The sequence below is a fragment of the Pseudophryne corroboree genome, chromosome 6 (genome assembly GCF_028390025.1).
Source record: "Pseudophryne corroboree isolate aPseCor3 chromosome 6, aPseCor3.hap2, whole genome shotgun sequence".
Lineage (NCBI taxonomy): Eukaryota > Metazoa > Chordata > Amphibia > Anura > Myobatrachidae > Pseudophryne > Pseudophryne corroboree.
Window position 1 is genome coordinate 492,608,508 of NC_086449.1, and position 22,137 is coordinate 492,630,644.

Consider the following 22,137-nt stretch of genomic DNA (forward strand, 5'->3'; position numbering starts at 1 on the left):
GATTTCATCTCATTATCATCCAGTCTATATTAGCAGCAGACACAGTATGGTAGTCCACGGCTGTAGCTACCTCTGTGTCGGCACTCGGCAGTCCATCCATAATTGTATACCACCTACCCGTGGTTGTTTTTTTTTTCTTTCTTCTTTATACATACTACTATAGTAGCTTACTGTAGCAGTCTGCGGTGCTGCTGAGCAGACAGTGTCCAGCAGGTCCGTCATCAGTCATTACATAATAAATATATAATATATACCTGTCCGGCTGCAGTACTAGTGATATTATATATACATATATATTGATTTCATCTCATTATCATCCAGTCTATATTATCAGCAGACACAGTACGTTAGTCCACGGCTGTAGCTACCTCTGTGTCGGCACTCGGCAGTCCATCCATAATTGTATACCACCTACCCATGGTTGTTGTTTTTTTCTTTCTTCTTTATACATACTACTATAGTAGCTTACTGTAGCAGTCTGCGGTGCTGCTGAGCTGACAGTGTCCAGCAGGTCCGTCATCAGTAATTACATAATAAATATATAATATATACCTGTCCGGCTGCAGTACTAGTGATATTATATATACATATATATTGATTTCATCTCATTATCATCCAGTCTATATTATCAGCAGACACAGTACGTTAGTCCACGGCTGTAGCTACCTCTGTGTCGGCACTCGGCAGTCCATCCATAATTGTATACCACCTACCCGTGGTTGTTTTTTTTTTCTTTCTTCTTTATACATACTACTATAGTAGCTTACTGTAGCAGTCTGCGGTGCTGCTGAGCTGACAGTGTCCAGCAGGTCCGTCATCAGTCATTACATAATAAATATATAATATATACCTGTCCGGCTGCAGTACTAGTGATATTATATATACATATATATTGATTTCATCTCATTATCATCCAGTCTATATTAGCAGCAGACACAGTACGGTAGTCCACGGCTGTAGCTACCTCTGTGTCGGCACTCGGCAGTCCATCCATAATTGTATACCACCTACCCATGGTTGTTGTTTTTTTCTTTCTTCTTTATACATACTACTATAGTAGCTTACTGTAGCAGTCTGCGGTGCTGCTGAGCTGACAGTGTCCAGCAGGTCCGTCATCAGTAATTACATAATAAATATATAATATATACCTGTCCGGCTGCAGTACTAGTGATATTATATATACATATATATTGATTTCATCTCATTATCATCCAGTCTATATTATCAGCAGACACAGTACGTTAGTCCACGGCTGTAGCTACCTCTGTGTCGGCACTCGGCAGTCCATCCATAATTGTATACCATCTACCCGTGGTTGTTTTTTTTTTCTTTCTTCTTTATACATACTACTATAGTAGCTTACTGTAGCAGTCTGCGGTGCTGCTGAGCTGACAGTGTCCAGCAGGTCCGTCATCAGTCATTACATAATAAATATATAATATATACCTGTCCGGCTGCAGTACTAGTGATATTATATATACATATATATTGATTTCATCTCATTATCATCCTGTCTATATTATCAGCAGACACAGTACGTTAGTCCACGGCTGTAGCTACCTCTGTGTCGGCACTCGGCAGTCCATCCATAATTGTATACCACCTACCCGTGGTTGTTGTTTTTTTTTTTCTTCTTTATACATACTACTATAGTAGCTTACTGTAGCAGTCTGCGGTGCTGCTGAGCTGACAGTGTCCAGCAGGTCCGTCATCAGTCATTACATAATAAATATATAATATATACCTGTCCGGCTGCAGTACTAGTGATATTATATATACATATATATTGATTTCATCTCATTATCATCCAGTCTATATTAGCAGCAGACACAGTACGGTAGTCCACGGCTGTAGCTACCTCTGTGTCGGCACTCGGCAGTCCATCCATAAGTATACTAGTATCCATCCATCTCCATTGTTTACCTGAGGTGCCTTTTAGTTGTGCCTATTAAAATATGGAGAACAAAAAATGTTGAGGTTCCAAAATTAGGGAAAGATCAAGATCCACTTCCACCTCGTGCTGAAGCTGCTGCCACTAGTCATGGCCGAGACGATGAAATGCCAGCAACGTCGTCTGCCAAGGCCGATGCCCAATGTCATAGTACAGAGCATGTAAAATCCAAAACACCAAATATCAGTAAAAAAAAGGACTCCAAAACCTAAAATAAAATTGTCGGAGGAGAAGCGTAAACTTGCCAATATGCCATTTACCACACGGAGTGGCAAGGAACGGCTGAGGCCCTGGCCTATGTTCATGGCTAGTGGTTCAGCTTCACATGAGGATGGAAGCACTCAGCCTCTCGCTAGAAAAATGAAAAGACTCAAGCTGGCAAAAGCACCGCAAAGAACTGTGCGTTCTTCGAAATCCCAAATCCACAAGGAGAGTCCAATTGTGTCGGTTGCGATGCCTGACCTTCTCAACACTGGACGTGAAGAGCATGCGCCTTCCACCATTTGCACGCCCCCTGCAAGTGCTGGAAGGAGCACCCGCAGTCCAGTTCCTGATAGTCAGATTGAAGATGTCAGTGTTGAAGTACACCAGGATGAGGAGGATATGGGTGTTGCTGGCGCTGGGGAGGAAATTGACCAGGAGGATTCTGATGGTGAGGTGGTTTGTTTAAGTCAGGCACCCGGGGAGACACCTGTTGGCCGTGGGAGGAATATGGCCATTGACATGCCTGGTGAAAATACCAAAAAAATCAGCTCTTCGGTGTGGAAGTATTTCAACAGAAATGCGGACAACAGGTGTCAAGCCGTGTGTTGCCTTTGTCAAGCTGTAATAAGTAGGGGTAAGGACGTTAACCACCTCGGAACATCCTCCCTTATACGTCACCTGCAGCGCATTCATAATAAGTCAGTGACAAGTTCAAAAACTTTGGGTGACAGCGGAAGCAGTCCACAGACCAGTAAATCCCTTCCTCTTGTAACCAAGCTCACGCAAACCACCCCACCAACTCCCTCAGTGTCAATTTCCTCCTTACCCAGGAATGCCAATAGTCCTGCAGGCCATGTCACTGGCAATTCTGACGAGTCCTCTCCTGCCTGGGATTCCTCCGATGCATCCTTGAGTGTAATGCCTACTGCTGCTGGCGCTGCTGTTGTTGCTGCTGGGAGTCGATCGTCATCCCAGAGGGGAAGTCGTAAGCCCACTTGTACTACTTCCAGTAAGCAATTGACTGTCCAACAGTCCTTTGCGAGGAAGATGAAATATCACAGCAGTCATCCTGCTGCAAAGCGGATAACTGAGGCCTTGACAACTATGTTGGTGTTAGACGTGCGTCCGGTATCCGCCGTTAGTTCACAGGGAACTAGACAATTTATTGAGGCAGTGTGCCCCCGTTACCAAATACCATCTAGGTTCCACTTCTCTAGGCAGGCGATACCGAGAATGTACACGGACGTCAGAAAAAGACTCACCAGTGTCCTAAAAAATGCAATTGTACCCAATGTCCACTTAACCACGGACATGTGGACAAGTGGAGCAGGGCAGGGTCAGGACTATATGACTGTGACAGCCCACTGGGTAGATGTATGGACTCCCGCCGCAAGAACAGCAGCGGCGGCACCAGTAGCAGCATCTCGCAAACGCCAACTCTTTCCTAGGCAGGCTACGCTTTGTATCACCGCTTTCCAGAATACGCACACAGCTGAAAACCTCTTACGGCAACTGAGGAAGATCATCGCGGAATGGCTTACCCCAATTGGACTCTCCTGTGGATTTGTGGCATCGGACAACGCCAGCAATATTGTGTGTGCATTAAATATGGGCAAATTCCAGCACGTCCCATGTTTTGCACATACCTTGAATTTGGTGGTGCAGAATTTTTAAAAAAACGACAGGGGTGTGCAAGAGATGCTGTCAGTGGCCAGAAGAATTGCGGGACACTTTCGGCGTACAGGCACCACGTACAGAAGACTGGAGCACCACCAAAAACAACTGAACCTGCCCTGCCATCATCTGAAGCAAGAAGTGGTAACGAGGTGGAATTCAACCCTCTATATGCTTCAGAGGTTGGAGGAGCAGCAAAAGGCCATTCAAGCCTATACAATTCAGCACGATATAGGAGGTGGAATGCACCTGTCTCAAGCGCAGTGGAGAATGATTTCAACATTGTGCAAGGTTCTGATGCCCTTTGAACTTGCCACACGTGAAGTCAGTTCAGACACTGCCAGCCTGAGTCAGGTCATTCCCCTCATCAGGCTTTTGCAGAAGAAGCTGGAGACATTGAAGGAGGAGCTAACACAGAGCGATTCCGCTAGGCATGTGGGACTTGTGGATGGAGCCCTTAATTCGCTTAACAAGGATTCACGGGTGGTCAATCTGTTGAAATCAGAGCACTACATTTTGGCCACCATGCTCGATCCTAGATTTAAAGCCTACCTTGGATCTCTCTTTCCGGCAGACACAAGTCTGCTGGGGTTCAAAGACCTGCTGGTGAGAAAATTGTCAAGTCAAGCGGAACGCGACCTGTCAACATCTCCTCCTTCACATTCTCCCGCAACTGGGGGTGCGAGGAAAAGGCTCAGAATTCCGAGCCCACCCGCTGGCGGTGATGCAGGGCAGTCTGGAGCGACTGCTGATGCTGACATCTGGTCCGGACTGAAGGACCTGACAACGATTACGGACATGTCGTCTACTGTCACTGCATATGATTCTCTCACCATTGAAAGAATGGTGGAGGATTATATGAGTGACCGCATCCAAGTAGGCACGTCACACAGTCCGTACTTATACTGGCAGGAAAAAGAGGCAATTTGGAGGCCCTTGCACAAACTGGCTTTATTCTACCTAAGTTGCCCTCCCACAAGTGTGTACTCCGAAAGAGTGTTTAGTGCCGCCGCTCACCTTGTCAGCAATCGGCGTACGAGGTTACATCCAGAAAATGTGGAGAAGATGATGTTCATTAAAATGAATTATAATCAATTCCTCCGTGGAGACATTGACCAGCAGCAATTGCCTCCACAAAGTACACAGGGAGCTGAGATGGTGGATTCCAGTGGGGACGAATTGATAATCTGTGAGGAGGGGGATGTACACGGTGATATATCGGAGGATGATGATGAGGTGGACATCTTGCCTCTGTAGAGCCAGTTTGTGCAAGGAGAGATTAATTGCTTCTTTTTAGGTGGGGGTCCAAACCAACCCGTCATTTCAGTCACAGTCGTGTGGCAGACCCTGTCACTGAAATGATGGGTTGGTTAAAGTGTGCATGTCCTGTTTATACAACATAAGGGTGGGTGGGAGGGCCCAAGGACAATTCCATCTTGCACCTCTTTTTTCTTTAATTTTTCTTTGCGTCATGTGCTGTTTGGGGAGTATTTTTTGGAAGGGCCATCCTGCGTGACACTGCAGTGACACTCCTAGATGGGCCCGGTGTTTGTGTCGGCCACTAGGGTCGCTTATCTTACTCACACAGCTACCTCATTGCGCCTCTTTTTTTCTTTGCGTCATGTGCTGTTTGGGGAGGGTTTTTTGGAAGGGACATCCTGCGTGACACTGCAGTGCCACTCCTAGATGGGCCCGGTGTTTGTGTCGGCCACTAGGGTCGCTTATCTTACTCACACAGCTACCTCATTGCGCCTCTTTTTTTCTTTGCGTCATGTGCTGTTTGGGGAGGGTTTTTTGGAAGGGACATCCTGCGTGACACTGCAGTGCCACTCCTAGATGGGCCCGGTGTTTGTGTCGGCCACTAGGGTCGCTTATCTTACTCACACAGCTACCTCATTGCGCCTCTTTTTTTCTTTGCGTCATGTGCTGTTTGGGGAGGGTTTTTTGGAAGGGACATCCTGCGTGACACTGCAGTGCCACTCCTAGATGGGCCCGGTGTTTGTGTCGGCCACTAGGGTCGCTTATCTTACTCACACAGCTACCTCATTGCGCCTCTTTTTTTCTTTGCGTCATGTGCTGTTTGGGGAGGGTTTTTTGGAAGGGACATCCTGCGTGACACTGCAGTGCCACTCCTAGATGGGCCCGGTGTTTGTGTCGGCCACTAGGGTCGCTTATCTTACTCACACAGCTACCTCATTGCGCCTCTTTTTTTCTTTGCGTCATGTGCTGTTTGGGGAGGGTTTTTTGGAAGGGACATCCTGCGTGACACTGCAGTGCCACTCCTAGATGGGCCCGGTGTTTGTGTCGGCCACTAGGGTCGCTTATCTTACTCACACAGCTACCTCATTGCGCCTCTTTTTTTCTTTGCGTCATGTGCTGTTTGGGGAGGGTTTTTTGGAAGGGACATCCTGCGTGACACTGCAGTGCCACTCCTAGATGGGCCCGGTGTTTGTGTCGGCCACTAGGGTCGCTTATCTTACTCACACAGCTACCTCATTGCGCCTCTTTTTTTCTTTGCGTCATGTGCTGTTTGGGGAGGGTTTTTTGGAAGGGCCATCCTGCGTGACACTGCAGTGCCACTCCTAGATGGGCCAGGTGTTTGTGTCGGCCACTAGGGTCGCTTATCTTACTCACACAGCTACCTCATTGCGCCTCTTTTTTTCTTTGCGTCATGTGCTGTTTGGGGAGGGTTTTTTGGAAGGGACATCCTGCGTGACACTGCAGTGCCACTCCTAGATGGGCCCGGTGTTTGTGTCGGCCACTAGGGTCGCTTATCTTACTCACACAGCTACCTCATTGCGCCTCTTTTTTTCTTTGCGTCATGTGCTGTTTGGGGAGGGTTTTTTGGAAGGGACATCCTGCGCGACACTGCAGTGCCACTCCTAGATGGGCCCGGTGTTTGTGTCGGCCACTAGGGTCGCTTATCTTACTCACACAGCTACCTCATTGCGCCTCTTTTTTTCTTTGCGTCATGTGCTGTTTGGGGAGGGTTTTTTGGAAGGGACATCCTGCGTGACACTGCAGTGCCACTCCTAGATGGGCCCGGTGTTTGTGTCGGCCACTAGGGTCGCTTATCTTACTCACACAGCTACCTCATTGCGCCTCTTTTTTTCTTTGCGTCATGTGCTGTTTGGGGAGGGTTTTTTGGAAGGGCCATCCTGCGTGACACTGCAGTGCCACTCCTAGATGGGCCAGGTGTTTGTGTCGGCCACTAGGGTCGCTTAGCTTAGTCATCCAGCGACCTCGGTGCAAATTTTAGGACTAAAAATAATATTGTGAGTTGTGAGGTATTCAGAATAGACTGAAAATGAGTGGAAATTATGGTTTTTGAGGTTAATAATACTTTGGGATCAAAATGACCCCCAAATTCTATGATTTAAGCTGTTTTTTAGTGTTTTTTGAAAAAAACACCCGAATCCAAAACACACCCGAATCCGACAAAAAAAATTCGGTGAGGTTTTGCCAAAACGCGGTTGAACCCAAAACACGGCCGCGGAACCGAACCCAAAACCAAAACACAAAACCCGAAAAATTTCAAGTGCACATCTCTAACTGTGTGCTGAGCAAGTATCCCCACAGACAATGTATACATATATACACACACACTACCATTTGCCAGCAGCTTCACACACATAGATGTCTGGTGTTGATCAGTAGATCTAATTTTACAAAGACAGTAGTGCCACCTAATATTGTGATGTATATTTTATATTGTACACATTGATCACAAAGTTGCTTTGTGAACAACATTTGCAGTTTTTCCTGCATAGATTAACAGAAAAGGATGCTTGGGGCTACTAACTTGAGAGCAAGCCATGTAAAGCTGCCCATGGGAGAAGCAGCTGGTCCTGAGATCTACAACTGCAGCCCTGGGCGTTTGCACCTGCGACTAGTTGATTGTCATAGCGAATCAGTGTCACGCTTGGCTTTGTTTGTGGGGCCGGACTATGGATTGCCATGGGAGTGGAGCATGGTAGGCTAGGTCGGAAGCTAGGCGGCTTGATGTAGGACTTCTCTATACAGGACAAGGAATGGAAGTGGTTAAAGCAGGTCTGTCGTACTTGTAGTGCTGGAAGACGGAGCAGTGCTAATTACACAGTATTGCTGGGTTGTGGAGTAATACCAGCTATTTAGGCTTAGACACTGGGAAACGCAGAACCAGCTGCACAGGATTGCCGGGATGTGGAGCAGGACCGGCTACTTAGACTTTGATGCTGCGATGCAGAGCAGGACCAGCTTCTCAGGATTACTGGGTTGCAACCAGTTACTTAGACTTAGATGCCGAGTTGCGGATCAGATTTGAATACACATTCTTTATTTTGTACATGTATATATACTTTATCCAATTCTTGAGTATGATATTCTATAAATGCTAAATTATTATTTTGAATTTAATATGTAACAAAAGTTATATTTTGATAACAATTATCCAAGTTGCACCAAATACAGAAATCCCCTTTTTTGTGTCTTTTAAAGCCCTTAAAGCATTGTTACAAAACCTGCGATTATAAGAGTTACCTAGTTAAAGCAAAATATAAATCCACTTCTAGTGTACTTTACAACAAATGAAAGTACTAAAACTTCTGACAGATTGAATTAAACATAGAAACAAAGTTTTCTGCTGGAGTTATCCACTTATCATAATTGATTTTACAGAAGGGAACTATTCTGCTCAAAATGACAGATGATCTAGACAAGTGTCTATAGAAAGTCAATCACAAAGCAGATCTGCAAAGCTGGGCAGCATAATTTCAGGCCCTCTCTTCTCTAAATAGCAAACCATTATCATGTACAGTAGCTGTCAAGTAAAGAAAAAGAAACCAACACGTGTAAAGAAATATCTTGAAAAAGGGAAAAATAAAACATTACATTCTGCACAAATGAAGAATGTGTTATTACTTTCTACATACAACAATTTTATCCTTTTGTTTAGGAAACATACCATTTATTATAGAGACTTTACATCTATCAACTATTTTGCTAATCATTTCAGTATAAGAAATTACAATTAAAAATACTTACATTTGTTGTGCTGTACACTGTATTGTGGTTGTACACTGTTCCAACCATGATTGTTGTCACAAAACAGAATGCAAGCCCTATTACTGTACCCTGCTCTGCCACTTCTGTATGTGGCACTACATCACTCTTCTACACTGTCAGGATGTGTTCCAAGCAGTACTAATACCAAATTCTATTTGTTTCCTTCATGTGGAGCCAGCAATACAGGTACATGGGTGCTGCCATCTTGCTGAGATCAGCAAACTGCTGCACTACCAATACTAGACACAATTCCCTGCACATGACTCCAGTGACCTGCAGCAGCCAGGGCACCCTATATAAGTCTCTTACTGGACACTACTCAATGCCAGAACAACTTCTGCTGTAACCTGCTTACTAATGCTGCTTTCACATCGCAAAACCTGCTTTTGAAACGGTTCTTTAAACGGTTCTTAAAACAGGTCTGAGCAGTTAAACCCCCTTCACATCGCATGTTGTAACCAGTATATTACCGTTTCATTACCGTTTTGGTAACTTTCACACTGAACCCGTTTCACCCATAGAAAACAGTGGTTGTCATTATAAATTGACTTTTCTGGCCAACACATTATTAATAATTTGGATAGTCGTACGATGGAACCCAGCAGCTTGAAGCATTTTAACCATGTTTTTATATATGAGTGCATCCTTGACTGTCCCAGTTATTGGTCTGCAGATTTCCTCATCCCCTCTGATTCTTAGCAGCTCCCTCACCTCTTCATCACTCCAAGTTGCCATTGTATAATATATTTGCAGTAAGAAAACGCTTCTAAATCCACTCTCATGTGTCTGATGTGTTTTTCCTCCACCTTCCTGTTTCTGCCTGGTGACATCACACATGGAGACAGCATATCACCTCCTGTGGCTTGGAAATACCGTTTCAGAGCCTTTCACACTGCACAGTGAAACGGTTCTGAACCGGGGAGGACCCTGCTTTTTAACCGTTTCAAAATACCAGTATTTTGAAAACGGTAAATTCAAGGTGGCCCTTTCACATCGCAGCTAGAACCGTTTAGGAAGGCTGAAAAATTGGCAATTTACCGGGTTAAAGCTGCGGTGTGAAAGGGGTATTAGTATCAGTCTGCAGTTTCCAGAGTTTGGCACCACAGTTCAGTGTGCTCCATTGGCTCCTGTGATTCTCTAATTGCTAGCCATTGCTACTGAGCATTATCCAGCATTAGCTCTCTGTTGGCACTCTGTGCAAGAGCCCAAATTCTAGTGTTGTTCTGTTAACATGATGCAGAGTTTTCTTTTGGCTCCTGAGCTACAAGTGACTGTCAATCATCCTCAAAGACTTTCTATGCTTAACCTGTACTGGATACTCTTCACAGGTGTCTGTCTTGATCACATTCATCAGTCCCTACTGGCAATCAGTGACTGTTACATTGTGTCCTCGCAGATTCCTGGGGTCCAGTATGAAATGCTGGCGCTCGGGATCCTGGTGGTCATAATACAGACGTCGGGATCCCGATGTTGGAAAAATCGACCTGTGTGAGTGTAAGGTGTTCACCCCCCTCCTCTACCCCCTAACCCTCTATTCCCGCACCCTAACCCTAACCTTCCCCCTGTCTGGTGCCTAAACCTAACCCCACCTCCCCTGACCCTAAACCTACCCCTCTAGCTGTACTATTCAGGACTCTGGCGTCAGTCTCCTGGCCCTCTCAGAGTTTCGGCATAGGGACTCTAAAGGGTGTTGGGATTACGGCATCGGTATTTCGACTGCCAGGATCCTGACAGCCGACATTCTGACTGCATACCATCCCTACTTGTTCTGCCAGTATCAATAAATAAGTTCTAATTCTTATATGAGGAGAACCCATATTAAACCTCAAGCCGTATAATGAATTGCAGCGTTAAAAAAAAAATTGTGTTGTTCAGGCACTGTACTAAAAAAATTATATTCAGTAGGTGCCACCATTACTTTACTGCAGTGCTACAAAACATAAAATGTGTGTGTTGTTACTTGAAAATGAAAGTTCAGTAGATACCACTGTTACTAATAGTGCTGTGAATAGTAGTATTTTTTTAAAAAGTGTGTGTTGTTCACGCACTGTTAAAAAAATAACGTTCCGTATTCAATATTTTATTCTAAATTAATCATTTGCATGAATCAATAAATTAATCAGTTTTAACACGTCAGGAATCCTTGGTTATTAACATTGTACTCTTTTATGGCCTTTTCTATTCTCAATGGATTCAAACATATTGTTGTGATTTTACATTTATTTAATTTTCTAAATTAATGAATTACATTAATCATTTTTTTAATCAACTAACCAACTTTAGTGAATTAATCAATCAATCACTCAATGCTTTACCTGCCTTCCACTACATACTTCTCCATTTCCCTGTACTTCCCTCGGATCTCTTCTTTTGAAAATATTCTTTCTATGGGGTCATATAGTTTATTAACCTGTCATCCTGTCTGCCACTGCCGTGCTGCAATGTTTCATAGATGTGCTATATACTTAAAGTAACTGCTGTGTGTTTGTGCCGCTGCATTTAGCCAGTTTTTGGCCTATATTGGTGAACAATATTGTGAGGTGGTCAAAATTTACTGGAAATTAATGTTATTGAGGTTACTAATACTGTAGAAACAGAAACAGGCCTAGATTACATGATTTTAGCTGTTTTGGGGGCTAATTCAGGTTGGATTGCAAATCGGGATCCAACCAGAATTGTTACGATCGCTCCGCGGGTGCTTACACAGCACCCTTCCTGCGCATGTGCCGGTCCTGCGCATGCACCCACACTTTCTGTAGGGGGGTTGCAGAAAATGCGATCACCTCTTGCCGAGGGAGGAGATGGAGCATTGCAGGGGTGGTGTGGCGCGAACGGGGGGGCGTGTTGGGGGTATGTCGGGTGCGTGATCACGGCGGCTGCGTGATGTCACACGCAGTTGCCGCGATTAGGAACATGACGATGGGCCTCCTGCGGGCGCAGGTAAGCTGCGCCGGCAGGAGGCATCCTCTGTTTCTGCTAACTAGCAGAAGTTGCGATGCATTTGCAATGTCTGTTTGTTGAAGGAGGGGGGGGGGGGGCAGTCAGCATGCTGGGCGGCCTTGCCCTGCGATGATCAGCTCCCAGCATGCTAGCAAAAGGATTGCAAATTCTGCTAATTAGCAGCATTTGCCATTGTTAGGGTATTTTAACCTGTTCAGGTCTGGTCTATTAACTCTCTTCAGTAATCGGTCAGAATTCTGTTCCTTTAGCAACCGGCTGGAGGTCAGTGAATGAAAAGATGACACAGGATTATGTGTAACCTAAACAGACCATAGCTGACCTGCTTTAGGGGCCGTTACAGGTTTATTTTTATAGCTTAAACACAAAGGAATCATGCTTGCCAATACATTTAGCCAATCAGAATACACCATGTATGTCTCAGAACCTGAAATACATCAATTGTCATACAAGGTTCTAATTAGCAATTGGAACATTCTTGAATATAGTTTATTGCTTTGTGATTATCAGTCTCTCGGACATATGCTGAAAACATTCTTCCCGATCTTCCTGACTAGCCTTGGACACATCGGATACATCTGGCGTTGCATGTCCTTGAACAATTCTTGCTTTAAACAAGATATTCGGAGTATATCGTTTTCTGAATATCTGTACAATATATTTAAGGATACATGAACACATTTTGTGATTAACAGTAAATATCTTAATCAATGCGAAAAAGCGTGAATCAATATATTTGCTATACTGCGGAAGCTCCTACACCATCATTTCCCCTCTTTTTGATTCCACTTTTTCTCCCTATTCTACCTACACTAGGCCTGAACTACCCCCTTTCAGTAAACCAGTCCCCTGGACTTATAGCCCAAACCTTGGGGATTACCCCTAACAACAACCAAAGGATAAGCAACTTCATTCTTCTGGCTGGAGAGTCACTGTCAACTTCTTCGAGTGGGAGGCGTGTAATCAGGTATCACGACCTTTCACCTTAATTGAGGTAGGCATGGTTAGCAGCACTTGATATGGACCATCATATCTTGGTACAAAGGTCTTTCTCACATGTCTCTTTAAATAGACCCAATCTCCTGGATTTAGCTTATGCGTAGCTGATCCTTCTGGGTCTGGAATGGAAGAAAACACTCGGCAATGGAGGTTAGTCAATGTTTTACAGACCTCCTGTACATAACCTGTTAAATCACCATGATTATGTTGTAACTGTTGTGGATAATAACAACCTGTTCTTGGAGCTGACCCAAACAATATTTTATATGGAGTCAGCTTACTAGGTCTCATAGGTGTGGTCCTAATATTGAACAAGACTATAGGTAAGCATTCTTGCCAAGTTCTTTTGGTTTCTGTCATCATTTTCTGTAGTTTTAGCTTAAGGTCAAAGTTCAGATGTTCCCCCCTCCCACTCGCCTGGGGACGGTAAGGCACGTGGAAGGCCTGCTGTACCCCAAATCTTTCATTATATGACTTCTCCTGTGAAATGTGTACCTCTATCTGATTCTATAACCTCAGGTACCCCAAATCTACATACTACTTCTGCTATCAGTTTCTTTGCAGTGGTTTTTGCTGTGGCTTTGCTTACTGGCCAGGCTTCGGCCCAGTGACTAAACATGTCCGTTGCTACTAGTACATATTCATATGGACCGCTTCGTGGCAACTGTATACAGTTGATTTGTAGTCTTTGAAATGGGTAAGAGGCTTTGGGTATAGTTCCTAGAGGTGTCTTGGTTCTTTGTCCTGGATTGCTGATTCCACAGATCCAGCATCCTGCTACAAAGTTTGTTGCAGCTTTATTGAAGCCTGGAGCTATCCAATGCTCTTGTACTCTATTCACCATGGCTTCCTTTGAATGATGTACTTGTCCATGAGCTACTTGTAACATAGGTGGAAATAGAGCTGCTGGTAGACAGTACTTCAATTCTCTTGACTTCCAAAGTCCATGTTCATCTTCTTCTGCCCCCGATCGTGTCCATTTTTCCTTTTCTCCTTGTGATGCTTGTTGTTGAATTTTGATCAACTCCTCTTCACTGGGCATTTGCTTCACATCTTGAGTTACTAAGACTTGCTCAGGTTCTTTTGATTGTAAGGCAATTCTCTTGGCTTCTGCATCTGCAAATGCATTTCCTTTAGCTTCCATGGTTTGGCTCTTAGTATGTGCTTGTACCTTGATTATGCCAATCCTTTTAGGTAGTTCCAATGCTCTGAAAAGTTCCATAATCAAACTGGCATGTTTGATGGGTTTTCCATTTGCACCTTTGAAGTCCCTACTTTTCCAAATAACAGCGTAATCCTGGGACACCCCCCAAGCATAGCGTGAATCTGTGTAGATGTTAGCTGTCATGTTTTCAGCATGGCTTTGGTCATTGCTATGAGTTCTGCTTCTTGTGCTGACATGCTTGGTGGCAATGGTCCAGAATCTATGACTTCAGTTTCAGTTGTTACTGCATATCCTGTCCTTGGGGATCCATTATCATAATATCTTGATCCATCGATGAACAGGTTCATGTCTGGATTGTCCAGTGGTGTATCTTGGACATTAGGAAGAGGTAAAGTCTCTAATTCCATGAGGGCTAGGCAATCATGTGGAGATGATTGTGTTGTATTTTCTGCGTCTGTAGCAGCATTTTCCTCCTCATCTGACGATTCACCATCATTACCATTTCCCCCTCTCCTCCCCTCTTTTGAATCGTTGATGGGAAGGAGTGTAGCTGGGTTTAGTACAGTGCATCTTGTGATGGTGACATGGGAGGCGCTTAATAGTGCTACTTCATATTTGGTAAGTCTGGCTGCAGAAAGATGCTTGGTTTTTGCTTGACTTAGTATTTCTGTCACAGCATGCGGTACTTGTATACACAGTGGATGATCAAGCACAATGTCTGTCACCTTTTCCTTAAGTATTGCTGCTGCTGCCACTGCTCGGACACAGGATGGTGCTCCTCTGATAATTGGATTCAGCTGGGCTGAATAGTATGCCACTGGTCTTTGTTTTGTTCCGTATTTCTGGGTGAGCAGCCCTAAAGAATGCCCTCTGTTTTCATGGCAGAATAGGTTAAAAGGCTTTTTGTAATCAGGCAATCCCAATGCTGGGGCTGTTATTATGGCTTGCTTTAGTTTTCTTACTGCTTCTTCAATGGTGTCCCTGTTTTCTGCTGACGCCTCCTTTTTTGTTAATTCATATAGGGGTTGCAGCAGTAATGAGGCTGAGGGTATCCATTCTCTGCAGTATCCAATAAGGCTCAGGAAAGCTCTGATTTCTTTTAATGGTCTTGGGGTTTTTTCTTGAGTTATTGCTTTTGTTCTTTCATCAGTAAGGTGCCTTGTTCTTTGGGATATGCAGTATCCTAAAAAGACAACTTTTTTCTGTACTAGCTGTAGTTTGTCTTTTGACACTCTGCAATCTTCTTCTGCCAAAAAGATGAGTAGTGATACTGTTTCCTTTTTGCACTTCTCTTCTGTCTCTGCAGCAATAAGCAGATCATCGACATATTGAACTAACTGGGTGTCTGTAAAGTGCGGTCTCCATTTCTGCAGGATTAATGCCATTGCCTCTGAGAAATCTGATGGACTGGTTGCACCCCCCCTGGGGTAATCGTGTCCAACAGTATTGTTTCCTTTGGACCAGAGTTTTTCTGGTACTGCCTTTAACCAGTCAGGTACATCAGCCAGATCTTGTTTTGGTGCTGGGTTGGAATCTTGTCTTATATGATATATCTGTATGGCTGCTTCCATCTGTTGATGAACCTTCTCTGGTAATTTTACTGAAAAATTGAATTCCTTTTGGTGTGTACTGTATGCAGGCTTGAATCAACTTTAGAACATCTGCTCCTAATAAGTTTACTGGGCAAGTACTAGAGGTGAGGAATTGGACCGGAATGGGAGTTTCAAGTCTTTAATGGTTAATACCATAGGCTTACTTTCCTTTAATTTCACTGTAGTTCCTTCTAAACCAGTTGCTAGAAGTGTCTTAGTGGTCATTAATTCACTTGGTACCTCCTGTTGCTGTAAAATTGTTCGGCTTGCTCCAGAGTCTATAATGCATTGATATTGGTGACCTGTTGGCAGTACAAGGGTCACTTGATCATTTTCTTGTTCAGATGGTGTTTTGGCAGGGAGGTACCTCGGGAAGCCACTTTTTCATGCTTTAGGTTTTTCTTGCTGGTTTTCACACCATTCTTTGTATTTCCTGCAATTTTTTTTTTAAATGTCCTTCTTGCTTGCAGAAATAACACTTTCTGTCATCTTGCTTGGTTCCTTCTTTTGAGTTCCTTCCGGTGGCCCCTTATGATGGGCTTCTGGTCTTCCACTTGCTTTGTACAACGTGTACTGTTACCTTCGGTATTGCATTCTTTTCTTTGGCTTTTCTTATTTTTTTTCATTCTCCCTTTCCTCCATTCCTTCTAGCACCTGAACTATTGCGTCCAGAGGCGTAACTAGGGTTTTTGGAGCCCAGGGCAAGATCAATAATGGCGCCCCCCCCCCCCCAAAAAAAAAAAAAAAATTCTAATAAAAAGAATAAATTAATAAAATGCTAATAATAAAAAAAAAATACAAAAGGAAAGTATGTGCAGACGCCACCGGTGTCACTGCATATAAAGATGTCAGGGTGTGTATGTATGTGTATGTAGGTGCAGTGGTCGAAGTAGAATTTTGAAGGTGGAATGAAAGAGTTTAGATAGCAATTATGCACGCGCCGAAGGCGCGCGCGCTCCGGAAAAGGGGCGCGGTCACTCAAAAGGGGCGTGTCCTTCAGTGTATTAGGACCCCTTGTACTATCTAGTACTGGTGCCCCTTTCACATTATAGCACACGGTATGAGCCGAAATTCACATTATAGCACACAGTATGAGCCGAAATTCACATTGCCCCACACGGCATGAGCTGAAATTCACATTATGGCACACAGTATGAGCCGAAATTCACATTACCCCACATGGTATGAGCCAAAATTCACATTACTCCACATGGTATGAGCCAAAATTCACATTACCCCACATGGTATGAGCCGAAATTCACATTACAGCACACGGTATGAGCCGTAATTCACATTACAGCACACGGAGGCATATGTGTTAAACCTCAGGAACTGAGATGCCCTTCTCACCATACAGCTGTGTGGCCGAGCCGGGCGGGGGGACAACCAGCAGCAGCATGCCGGATATCAGCAGCAGAGGGTGCGGGCTGTACATACTTGAGGTAGCTGGATATTCAACAGTGCTGAAAGCCTCCGGAGCCCGCACCCCCGGAGCTGCAGTACACCGGCAGAGGACACCCATCCCCCGAACCCTGCGTAGCCCAAAGCCGGACATCAGCAGCATGTTGAACGCGGAAGCAGAAGCTGCTTATTGCCGGTCAACGTGCTGCTGATCTCCGGCTTTGGGCTCCGCACGTGCATTACAGCCCCCACCCTCGGCTGCTGATATCCGGCATACTGCCCCTGCTGCTGGCTTTCCACCCGCCCGGCTCGCCCACCCAGCTGGATGGTGAGTGAGAAGGGCATCTCAGTGCCCGTGGTTTAATACATATCTCTCTTCGGTAAATGGCCATTAGTACATCCCACACACACTGATTACACACACACACAGACTGGCCACCCCCAAATCCTACACACACCCACTCAGACTACACACACACACACACACACACACACATTCTCATACTTTCCTCTCCCCCACACACACACACTGGACTGCAAAAATTTGCACACACTGACACTGTTCCACACACACACACTCACACTGTCCCACACACACAATTAACACACACGCACACTGTCCCACACACACAATTAACACACACGCACACTGTCCCACACACCAGTGGCGTGCGGTGAGGTCAGTGGCGTGCGGTGAGGCACTACAGCATAATGTCTGCCGAATCCTGCCAATGAGCCCTACCGCCACCGAGCCAATGCCCGCCACTGCCTCTGAGCCGATGCCCACTGCCACCACCAATGGCTTACAAACTGGCCCACCATCAACTGACCCAGCCCTCCGACACTAATTTGCAACTCAGTCCAAAGCCGCCAATGCCCGCTGCATGCCTGCTCATCATACTTGTGATATATTGTACAATTTTATAGAAAAAAATAATAATTAGTGTTTGGGACTGGGAAGGGAGTGGGAGGAGGACATGAATGCAATTTTGTTGTCCAGGGCTTCCATTAACTTAATGGAGAAGGGTCTGAATGGGTTAAAAATGTCCAAAAAAAACTGCGTGAGGTCCCCCCTCCTAAGTATAACCAGCCTCGGGCTCTTTGAGCCGGTCCTGGTTGTTTAAATACTGGGAAAAAATTGGACAGGGGTTCCCCGTATTTAGACAACCAGCATCGGGCTCTTAGTCCGGTCCTGGTCCCAAAAATACGGGGGACAAAAGATGTAGGGGTCCCCCCGTATTTTTAAAACCAGCACCGGGCTCCACTAGCCAGGGACATAATGCCACAGCCGGGGGACACATTTATGTAGGTCCCTGCGGCCATGGCATTACCCCCCCAACTAGTCACCACTGGCCGGGGTTCCCTGGAGGAGTGGGGACCCCTTAAATCAAGGGGTCACCCCCCCTCCAGGCACCCAAGGGCCAGGGGTGAAGCCCGAGGCTGTCCCCCCCATCCGTGGGCTGTGGATGGGAGGCTGATAGCCATGTAAGTAAAAAGAATATTGTTTTTTGTTGTGGAACTACAAGGCCCAGAAAGCCTCCCCCGCTTGCTGGTACTTGGAGAACCTCAAGTACCAACATGCAGGGAAATAACGGGCCCGCCGGTACCTGTAGTTCTACAACAGAAAAAATACCAAAATAAAAACACAACTCACACACCGTGACAGTAAAAATTTATTAAAACACACTGACACACTCACACATACTTACCTATATCCCACGCCGGTCACGTCCACTTGTCCAGTAGAATCCAATAGGGGTAGCTGTAAAAATGAGAGACACATTACTTACCTACATCCCACGCCGGTCACGTCCACTTGTCCAGTAGAATCCAATAGGGGTACCTGTAAAAATGAGAGAGAGATTACTTACCTACATCCCACGCCGGTCACGTCCACTTGTCAGTAGAATCCAATAGGGGTACCTGTAAAAATGAGAGACAGATTACTTACCTACATCCCACGCCGGTCACGTCCACTTGTCCAGTAGAATCCAATAGGGGTACCTGTAAAAATGAGAGACAGATTACTTACCTACATCCCACGCCGGTCACGTCCACTTGTCAGTAGAATCCAATAGGGGTACCTGTAAAAATGAGAGAGAGATTACTTACCTACATCCCACGCCGGTCACGTCCACTTGTCAGTAGAATCCAATAGGGGTACCTGTAAAAATGAGAGACAGATTACTTACCTACATCCCACGCCGGTCACGTCCACTTGTCAGTAGAATCCAATAGGGGTACCTGTAAAAATGAGAGACAGATTACTTACCTACATCCCACGCCGGTCACGTCCACTTGTCAGTAGAATCCAATAGGGGTACCTGTAAAAATGAGAGAGAGATTACTTACCTACATCCCACGCCGGTCACGTCCACTTGTCAGTAGAATCCAATAGGGGTACCTGTAAAAATGAGAGAGAGATTACTTACCTACATCCCACGCCGGTCACGTCCACTTGTCAGTAGAATCCAATAGGGGTACCTGTAAAAATGAGAGACAGATTACTTACCTACATCCCACGCCGGTCACGTCCACTTGTCCAGTAGAATCCAATAGGGGTACCTGTAAAAATGAGAGACAGATTACTTACCTACATCCCACGCCGGTCACGTCCACTTGTCCAGTAGAATCCAATAGGGGTACCTATAAAAATGAGAGACACATTACTTACCTACATCCCACGCCGGTCACGTCCACTTGTCCAGTAGAATCCAATAGGGGCACCTGTAAAAATGAGAGACAGATTACTTACCTACATCCCACGCCGGTCACGTCCACTTGTCCAGTAGAATCCAATAGGGGAATCTGTAAAAATAAGAGACAGATTACTTACCTACATCCCACGCCGGTCACGTCCACTTGTCCAGTAGAATCCAATAGGGGCACCTGTAAAAATGAGAGACACATTACTTACCTACATCCCACGCCGGTCACGTCCACTTGTCCAGTAGAATCCAATAGGGGCACCTGTAAAAATGAAAATGATACTTACAAACTTCAATCCACAGGAGGAGAGAGAGAGAGAGAGAGAGAGAGAGAGAGAGGGGGGGGGGGTAGGAGAAAGAGACTAACCTGCTGCTGCTGCTGGGGAGACCGGCACACACTGCAGGGCCACGACGGGAGGACGGAGCCGGCGGAGCAGGGGGAGAGCCGCACAACACCGCTCCTGTCAGCAGCAGCGGAGGAGGACGGGGGTGCACACTACAGACACCAATCACCGCCGGGACAATTAACACACGCACACTGTCCCACACACGCACACACACAATTAACACGCACACTGTCTCACACACACACACACACGCACTGTCCCACACACACGCACACTGTCTCACACACACACACGCACACTGTCCCACACACACAATTAACACACACGCACACTGTCACACACACACACTGTCACACGCACACTGTCACACACACACATACAATTAACACACACACACGCACACTGTCCCACACACACACACAATTAACACACACACACTGTCCCACACACGCACAATTAACACACTCACACAATTAACACACTCACACTGTCCCACACACGCACAATTAACACACTCACACAATTAACACACTCACACTGTCCCACACACACACAATTAACACACTCACACAATTAACACACACTCACACACACACACTGTCCCGCAACCCCCTCTCCCGACAGAAAAAAAACTAAAGTCCACTCCGCTCACCTGGCTGTTAAACCCGCTCACTGAAGCCGCGCAGGCGCGCGCGCGCGTACCGTCGCGGTCGCGCGCACGCGCGATCGCGCACAGTACAATGTGTAGGGAGACGGAGAGAGGGGGAGGGCCGGGGGAGATGAGCGGAGGCTCATGGCTGCCGCTGCCTGTCCAGTGTGACAGGCACAGCAGCCGGGAAGACAGGGAGAGCGCCGCAGGTAGCGTCGGCGGAATCCCTGTTGCATGGGGTGAGCGGGCCGTGCCGGTGGCGCCCCCTCTGTTGGGGCTTCCACAGCGCCCAGGGCACGTGCCCTGCTCGCCCCGTGCTAGATACGCCTCTGATTGCGTCAAGTTCCATATAAGAGGTTTCTGGCCTGACCTGGAACAACTGAGTTCTGTAGACTTCTGACAACCCATTTAGGAATTTAGTTTTTAACAGTCTTTTATGTTGAGGGTTATCCGTTGCATAACCTTCATCAGTGTGTCGTATAGTGACTTTATCATAGTAAGTTCTGATGGACTCAGTCTTTTCCTGTTTCAAATCTGGGGCTGCTGGTGCTCTGAGCTTCTGTGCATGACACCATCTCTTAAGTCTTGTCATGCACATCTGTCCACTCTCAAACGTTGTTCTATTTTCCTCTGTCGGAGCGTCCGCTATGGCTGGGCAATTATCTACTGCATCTGCTTTTAACATGGTGCTTACTGTTTGGGCAGTTCCTGGTCCCAGTATAGCCTCACACAACTGGTGGTAGTCGACCCATGCCGGTGTCCATATGGTTTGAATTCTTTCCATATAGGCATAAAATGCTGCTGGATTTTTTTCTAGGATCTGGGGACTTGGCAACTATACTTGCGAGGTCGTTGCCATACCATGGTTTGTGGTGTTGACTCTGTACGATATATGGTTCGTTCGTCCTGGCTACATCATCTGGGTTGCGTATTCTCTGTACTTGTACTGGATACAGAGAAACAGGCAAAGATGACCGTCTTTCAGCATTTTTAGTTGCATAGATATCTTGGCATGGTGGTTCATGGGGTGAAATCCAGTTTCCACAATTTGGGCTGTGTTCATATCCTTCTGGAACGCAAAACTGACATACCGGACACAATCTTTCTGGAAAATATGTCACTTTATTCTGTACATTATGTACCTGGGCATGAAAAGCTGTAGAGGCTGTGTCTTGACCCCTTGCTTCTCCTCTCCGCCTGATTTGCACCCTTTCGCCTATAGTTCCTGATTGTGGACTATTGTTTACTGGACTCATAGCTTGATTCCAGGTGTCCACCACTCGTTTAAACATGAGGGGAGCTTTAGGTGGCCAGTTTCTTTGGTTTGATCTTGTTGGGGTTTCTTGTGATAAAGTATCAGGACACTGGGGCATACTCTGTACACATAGCTCAGGTAAATCATTCGGATTTTCAACCACAGATCCTTTCAAGATAGGGCTGATTATT